Source organism: Suncus etruscus, chromosome 4 (genome assembly GCF_024139225.1).
Source record: "Suncus etruscus isolate mSunEtr1 chromosome 4, mSunEtr1.pri.cur, whole genome shotgun sequence".
Lineage (NCBI taxonomy): Eukaryota > Metazoa > Chordata > Mammalia > Eulipotyphla > Soricidae > Suncus > Suncus etruscus.
Genome location: NC_064851.1, coordinates 130658665 through 130667201, shown reverse-complemented (window position 1 = coordinate 130667201; position 8537 = coordinate 130658665). Strand labels below are relative to the sequence as shown.

Genomic DNA, 8537 nt, shown 5'->3' with positions numbered 1-8537 from the left:
TCATCCTAGCAGTTGTAGAAGTATTTGCTCTTGTTGCTTTGGTACAAAAGAGTAGAGCTAAATTAATGAGTACTCTTAAGTACTCTTAAGTTCCTATTTTTCCCCCAACAGTTTAGATTGCATTGGCAGCAAAAATATCCATGAAAGTTCTACTATAACAAGTATAATAAAAGAACATTTTCAAGAACACATCACAGTATCAGATACCTTTCATGAGACAAAAAATATGGAAAAAAAACCCATCAAACTGCAACCTTAAAGCAAAATTGTTCCCCAAAACTACACTTAATGGGGTAAAACGTAAGATCAGAGATTTGATACTAGTATGAAAGAAAAATGAGTACTGCAATTATTATTTTATAGAAGTCTTACTCTTTACAAAAATGGTTATATTCATGACCATAAAAGTGTAACCAGGGCCTTTTTAAAAATTATAATACAAAGGTGTGCTCTATAAGCAGTGCCCCATTGTGCATTATAACAATAAGACTTACTTTTAATACAAAGACTAAGTGTTTGGAAGTTATGAATCACTGGATTTAGCAAACATCATTTTATAATTGCTTTTTTGCATCTTTTTTGTTTTGGGGAATCTTCCACTTCATCAGGATGCTCAATAGCTTGAAGTTACTTTGCAGATTCTTCTTTGACTTTGAATCACTTTCCGAGTCATTCTTCTTTGACTTTGAATCACTTTCCGAATCATCTGGACTTTCAGCATCAGGTGAATCATCATCATCGTCTTCCTCTTCCTCCTTTTCTTCCTCTTCTTCTTCTTCTTCTTCTTCTTCTTCTTCTTCTTCTTCTTCTTCTTCTTCCTCCTCCTCCTCCTTCTTCTTCATCGTCATCGTCTTCATCTTCTTTGTCTTCTCTTCTTCTTCTTCTTCTTCTTCTTCTTCTTCTTCTTCTTCTTCTTCTTCTTCTTCTTCTTTGTCTTCTCTTCTTGTTCTTGTTCTTCTTGTTCTTCTCCTTCTCCTTCTCCTTCTTCTTCTTCTTCTTCTTCTTCTTCTTCTTCTTCTTCTTCTTCTTCTTCTTCTTCTTCTTCTTCTTCTGCCACATTACCTTCTCCATCATGGTCTTCTACCTCGCTGAAGCCAAGTCCACAATGCATCGGTATCCTCCTGATAATTTACTGTCCATACTTTGTTGATATTGAGACTCCAGTTCTTCATTAATTTTCTTGTCTTCTTCTTACCCTGTTCTAAACTGGATGTTGATTTGTGATCTCCTAATCTGCAGCCTCTTAATTTCTAGATCTAAGATCATCGTCTGGGGAGGCTGAATGCTTCACCCCATGTGGATGGTACTCCCTGGCAACGCTCATCATTCCCGGAGACCCAGACGGGAAATGTAGTACCCACTTCATGGTTCTCCTCAGCCGTGGCACCAGGCAGCCGGCTTATCTGCCACCAGTCCTGAGCAGCGCCAACTTCAATTTTCAGTCTTTTGAGGAATTTCCATATTGTTTTCCATGCAGGGTTCTCAAACTCGCGGCCCGTGGGTCGTTTGCAGCCCTCCGTACAACATTTTGTGGCCCTGCCCTAGAAGAATCTTTTTTTGTTTTGTTTTGTTTTGTTTTATTTGTTTGGGTTACACCCCCCAATGTTCAAGGATTACTACTGACTTTGCACTCAAGGATCACCCCGACTTTGCCTCCTGTGGCCTCCAGGTAAATTGAGTTTGAGACCCCTGCCTGGACGAGATAGCATTCCCACCGCTTTGGGTATTGGGTCAATAGTTTCTCCTACTTTGTGGGTGGATCCTAGGCACCATTTCCTTTGAGGTGCAGAAGCTTCTTAGCTTAATATGATCTCATCAGTTTATTTCTGCTTCCACTTGTTTGGGAAATGCTATTTCCTCCTTGAAGAAGCCTTTAATCTCAATGTCATGGAGTGTTTTTACCAACCTGTTGTTCTATATACCTTATGGTTTCGGGTCTGATATCAAGGTCTTTAGTCATTCACATTTGACCTTTTTGCATGTTGTTAGATGGAGGTCTGAGTTTGCTTTTTTGCAAGTGGCTGACCAGCTGCCAATATCACTTGTTGAAGAGGCTTTCCTTGCTCCTTTTGCATTTATTGCTTTTTTTTAAATCAAAATTGATTGTAGGTCTGGGGAACTTTCTCTGAATACTCACGTCTATTCCACTGATCTGAGGGTCTATCTTCATTCTAGTACCATGCTGTTTTAATGATTATACTTTGTAATCCAATTTAAAATTGGGAAAATGATGCCTCCCATATTTCTTTTCCCAAGGGTTGCTCTACCTATTCATGCGTGTTTATTGCTCCAATTGAATTTCAGGAGTTTTTGATTTACTTCTTTGAAGAATCAGGAAAGAGAAAAAAAGGAAATAAAAACATTCCTGGAAAGAATTAACAATGAAGACACAAATTACCAGAATTTATGGAAACAGTAAAAGCAGTACTAAGAGGAAAATTTATTGGTTTGCAAGCACATACCAAAAAAGAAGAAGGAACCCATTTTATAAGCTTAATGACACAGATTTTAAAATTAAAAAAAATGGTCAACAAAAGGATCCAAAAATAGGTCGGCAAAAGGAAATAATAAAGCTTAGAGCAAAAATCAATGAAGTAGAAATCCAGAAAACAATCCTAAATATCAACAAAAACAAAAGTTGGTTCTTTGAAAAAATAAACAAGATTGATAAACCAGTAGCAAAATCCACAAAGGAATGGAGAGAGAGAAACTTAAGAAACCAGATTAGAAATGAAAAAGGGGAGATCACTACAGATACTGCAGATATTCAAAGGGTAATCAGAGATTACTTTGAGAAACTATGCCACAAAACATGAGAACCTGGAAGAAATGAATAAATTCTTGGATTCTTATAATCTTTCACAGTGAAATCAGGATGGTCTAGCATATCTAAACAGACCCATCACTACTGACAAAATTAAAATTGTAATCAAAAGTCTTCCCAAAAATAAAAGCCCAGGCCGGCCTCAAGTGGATTCACTAATGGATTCTTTCAAACCTTTTGAGAGGAAATACTACCAATCCTTTTCAGGATTTCTGTAATTGAAGAATCAGGAACTCTCTCAAATAGTTTTTATGACACTAACATTACCTTGATAACAAAACAAGATAGAGATGCTGATAAAAAAGAAAACTACAGATAATATAGTCCTGATAAACACAAATGCAAAGATCTCAACAAAATTCTAGCAAATAGGATTCAATACCTCATCAAGAAAGTCATAAGTCATGACCTCATATGTTTCATTCTAGGAATGCAAGGATGGTTTAACATATGTAAATCAATCAGCATAATACATCATATCAACAAAAAGAAAAAGAAAATCCATATGATCATATCAATAGATGAAGAGAAAGCATTCAACAAGTTCCAATGCCCATTATTTGTTGTTATTGTTGTTGTTTTTTGGGGGGTGACACCAGGTTGCACTCAAAAATTGCCTCTAGCAGGCTCAGAGGACCATATGGGATGCTGGGAATCAAACCACTTTTCATCCTGGGTTAGCAGCATGCAAGGCAAACACCCAACTGCTATTCTATCTCTCTGGCCCTCAACACCCATTCTTGATTAAAAACTCCCATCAAGATGGGAATGGTAGAAACTTTTCTCAAAATAGTCAAGGCCATCTACCACAAGTCAATGGCAAATATTATTTTCAATGGGGATAAACTAAAAGACTTTTCTCTAAAAATTGGTACAAGACAAGGCTGCCCTCTCTCATCACTCCAAATCAACATGGTGCTGGAAGTTCTTGCCATAGCAATTAGGCAAGATAAAGTTACCAAGGTCATACAGATAGAAAAAGAAGAAATCAAGCTCTGTTTGCAGATGACATGGTACTACATTTATTAAACCTTAGACTCTACCAAAAAGCTTCTAGAAACAATAGATTCATATAGAAAAGTGGCAGGCTACAAAATTTACACACAAAAGTCAATGGTCTTCTTGTACACCAATAATGATAGAAAAGAAATGAACATGAAAAAAATCCCCATTTACATTTGTTTCAGACAAGCTCAAATATCTTGGAGTCAACTTAACTAAAGAGGTGAAGGACCTATACAAAAAAAATGTCAAAATCCTACTTCAAGAAATAAAAGAGGACACAAGGAAATGGAGACATATACCTGCTGATAGATTGGCAGGATTAACATAATTAAAATAGTAATAATCCCAAAGCATTGTACAGATTTAATGCAACCCCTCTAAAAATACACCCATGACATTCTTCAAATAATTGTATGTCTTCTTTTAAGAATTTTTATACATATTTGTCCCTATTTTTTAGTTTTTTTATTGTTTGGTTTTAATATTATATATTTTGTCAATTAACACTTTTGTGAGATGAGTGGTAGAAAAATATGTTTTACAATCGGTGAGATATTTATTTTAGTCTTGTTTATTTTCTTCGTATTTGGAGTGCCTTTCTATTTGCTATATTAGATGAATTTAATTGATAATAAGTTAAAAAAGCCTTAAATATATTTTAATTTTATGTTAAAAAACTGAAGTACACATGCCCAAATATTTTAAAATCACATACCTAGTTTCCAACCCACATGCCATTAGGTGAGCTGTTTTTTGTTTCCTTTTCCCTTTTTTTTTTTTTTTTTGTAATTTCTTATGTGTTACATAGAAATTGCAATAGACGTACCTGTCTAATAAGAATTTTGAGGAACTTTCAACATATTGGTTATTTAGCACCAGCCCAAACATGGGAATTTTTTCTACCCAATAGAAGGCAGCTGAGTTAACTTAGATGATTCTGATTCTCTGTTCTTAGTACATAAAATAACTAAGTCCTAATATAATCTAAAACAAGGTAAACTTTCTTAACCAGGATGTAGTTCTAGGGCATGTTTACACTGAGTTAAAGGGATAAATTTGGAATCACTTTTAGAAGAAGTTAAGCTAATCGTTAGAAACATATCTTATTGAAGCTAAATAGTTGAGACTGCTGGGCTTGGTTCCATTAGGTTGTGAGGGGATGAGGCTTGTTAAGGGAAAATCACAACAGCTGGTCTATTTTGTAGCCCAATCCCCTTGTGTCTATAATGCCAACTGTAAATCCATTTGAACAGAAGAGTTTGGAGACTTATATGTTGGTTGATTGTTTTGTTCTTGTTTTATTTTCCATTAAATTCTGGTTGCAGTTGGGAAGAGTTAATCCTTTGAGGCAGATTTTCCCGAGACAATTAAACCATTGGGGGAAGCAAGAAATATTCTTCTAGTGTCTAAGAGACTAGAAGAGATTAACATTGTGAAGTTTACTGCCTACATTTGATTTACATTGCTAAATTTATGGAGTAAGGACAGTCCCTGAAGAAACAAAAATGACCATGTGAAATGTAAACCAGTTTTTGTGCCTTCATGAGCAAAGAATTTCTCTAACCCTTATGTTGAAACAAAATAAGATCTCAAGAATCTAAGTCATCAAGAGGCTCACAAGTGTCTCAAATAAAAGCTATCAAAACTTGCTGCTATTGGAGTCAAACGTGGGTCTTCTACAGAGCTTGGTGATCTGGCTTCGAAGCCATAGAGAACAAATCCTGAGTTAAGGACTTTCCAGGCATAATAAAAGAATGTCATTAATGATATGGAGTGCTGGGCAAAATAGACTCATGTTTATTTCATTAAGCAAAAGCTGACTTTGTACTGCTCAAACCTGAAGATAAATTTGAAGTCTTGTTTTATGATACAATGCCTTTAGCCCATCTTTCCACTCTGCATCCTGCTATTTCATTATTCCTCAATAAGGATTTGACATAATTTATGAAGAAAAATCACTCAAAGTTGAGTAGAAATTTCCATTTCTCTAAAGGAACATCATAGACTATATTAATTCTCTTGAGTGTTAAGAAATTTGGAAGTGGACTGTGAAAAATTGTGAGTGATGCCTGTGTGTGTCTGTTTCCTGTCCTGTCACGTGAAACTCTTGGGAGTGGGCTGAAAAGAGGTTCTAGAAAACTCGATCTCTCAGAAGCTCATTCTAGAACAGGAACACCAAGGAACTGCTTCATAACGTGAAAACTGGCTATAAGCAATACTTTGCAGAAGCTGGGTCCCCTGTTTGTGATGTCAGGCTGGGAAAATCTATGAAACTATGCCTGCCCAGTGGGGCCCAACTGTGAAAAATTGTGAGTGCTGCCTGTGTGTGTCTGTCTCCTGTCCTGTCACATGAAACTCTTGGGAGTGGGCTGAAAAGAGGTTCCAGAAAACTCGCTCTCCAAGAAGCTCATTCTAGAGCAGGAACGCCAAGGAACTGCTTCATAATGTGAAAACCAGCTATAAGCAGTACTTTGTAGAAGCTGGGTCCCCTGTGTGTGATGTCAGGCTGGGAAAATCTATGAAACTACGCCTGCCCAGTGGGGCCCGACTGTGAAAAATTGTGAGTGCTGCCTATGTGTGTCTGTCTCCTGTCCTGTCACATGAAACTCTTGGGAGTGGGGCAAAAAGAGACTCCAGAAGAGGCTCTTTCTAAGGAAAGAACACCATCGCAACAAGAAGAAAAATCACACTAAGAACTGTGCTGGATCACTGAAGCCAGGCATTTCTCTTCGGACTGTCTTCTCTGCTGCATGCTCAGGCCTAAGATTTAATCCTGTGAGAGACTTCATCCACAGAGGACTCTCCTCCCTTGGAGGCAAGTTGAACCATCCAGAAAGGGTAGAGCCAGAGGAGTGTGGCTGCGTACATCATTTAGCCAATGAATACCACCACAACATGTAGAAAACCCACAATACAAGTGTGACAATGGGGAAACAACGCAGGCCAGCATCAGACATAGAGAATGAAGATGTTAATTCTGATAACCAGATAATGACCAACCAACTAATCAACCTCTCAGATAAGGACTTTAGACAAGCAATATAGAAGATGCTCAAAGAACTCAAAGAAACCATGGATCGAGTTGAACAGAACACTAACAAGAACCAAGAAAATATGAAGACAGAAATCACAAAACTCCAAACTGAAATAACATGTAACTAACAGGCCTGAAAAACTCAGTAAACGAAGTGAATGACAAAATACATAAGCTCTGGGACAGGGTAAAAGAAGCTGAGAATAAAATTGGTGCTGTGGAAGATGAGATAAATAACAATTCCATACAGCGGGAGAGATTGGGAAAAAAAAAACCAAAGCAAATGAACAGACAATGGAAAAATTAGTCAAAGAATGGGAACAGTTGAAAATAGAAGTCTATGATAAGCACAACAGAAACAAATTAAGAATCATTGGAGTCCCAGAGACCCAGGAAGAAAATTTCCAGGGAGAATCAATGGTCAAGAACATAACTAAAGAGAAACTTCCAGAACTACAGAATATATGTGAACAAATCCTGCATGCTCGAAGATTACCAACCAAAAGAAACCCCAGAAAAAATACCCAAGACACATCCTAGTCACAATGACGAATCCCACAGATAGAGACAGAATTCTGAAAACAGCAAGATCAAAAAGGGAAATTACATTCAAGGGAGCATCCTTGAGATTAACAGCAGACCTATCACCAGAAACACTCAAGGCCAGAAAGCAGTGGTGGGATATTGTGACAGACTGAATGAAATGAATGCTTCACCTAGAATACTGTACCCAGCAAAACTTACTTTCCAGTTTGACGGAATAATACATGGTTTCACAGACAAAAAACAGCTCAGAAACTTTACAGACTCAAAACCAGTTTTAAGAGAAAAAACTGAAAGATCTAATTTAAGACAAGACTAACCAAAAGACACACCAAATTTTGATATAAAAAAGGCATTAAATCCCAGCACAATTTTTTCTCTCAATGTCAATGGACTAAATGCACCAGTTAAGAGACACAGAGTGGTTAAATGGATCAAAAAATTCAATCCAACCTTCTGCTGCCTACAAGAAACACACCTGAATAGACAGAAAAAACATAAACTCAAAATAAAAGGCTGGAGGAAAATCATCCAAGCAAACAACACCCATAAAAAAGCTGGAGTGGCCATACTAATATCAGATAATGCAAACTTTATATTCAGGAAGGTTGTAAGGGACAAAGATGGACATTTTATATTAATCAAAGGGTATGTAGAGCAGGAAGAAATCACTCTCCTAAACATATATTCACCGAATGAGGGGCCAGCAAAATATTTAATACAATTATTGACAAATCTGAAAAATAGAATCAAGAACAAAACAATAATTGTGGGTGACCTCAACATGGCTTTGTCAACACTGGATAGTTCAACCAGACTGAAATCCAACAAGAATATACTAGACCTGAGGAAAGAGGCCTAGTTGATTATATATATATATATATATATATATATATATATATATATATATATATATATATATATATCCATCCCCAGAAACCTGGATATACATTCTTCTCCAATGTACACGGGACATTCTCCATGATAGACTACATGCTGGCACATTAAATATACCTCCATAATATCAAGAGGATAGAAATATTGCAGGCTAACTTCACTGACCACAAGGCTCTGAAATTATTTGTGAATTCCAAAGGGACACAGAAGAAAAACTTTAACATGTAGATGTTA

General features: G+C 36.7%; 1 pseudogene; it reads right to left on the bottom strand.

Annotated features, from left to right (window-relative positions):
- Positions 1 to 523: 523 nt before the first annotated feature.
- On the bottom strand, positions 524 to 1324 carry LOC126006880 (small acidic protein-like; annotated as a pseudogene).
- Between the last annotated feature and the right edge of the window lie 7213 nt (positions 1325 to 8537).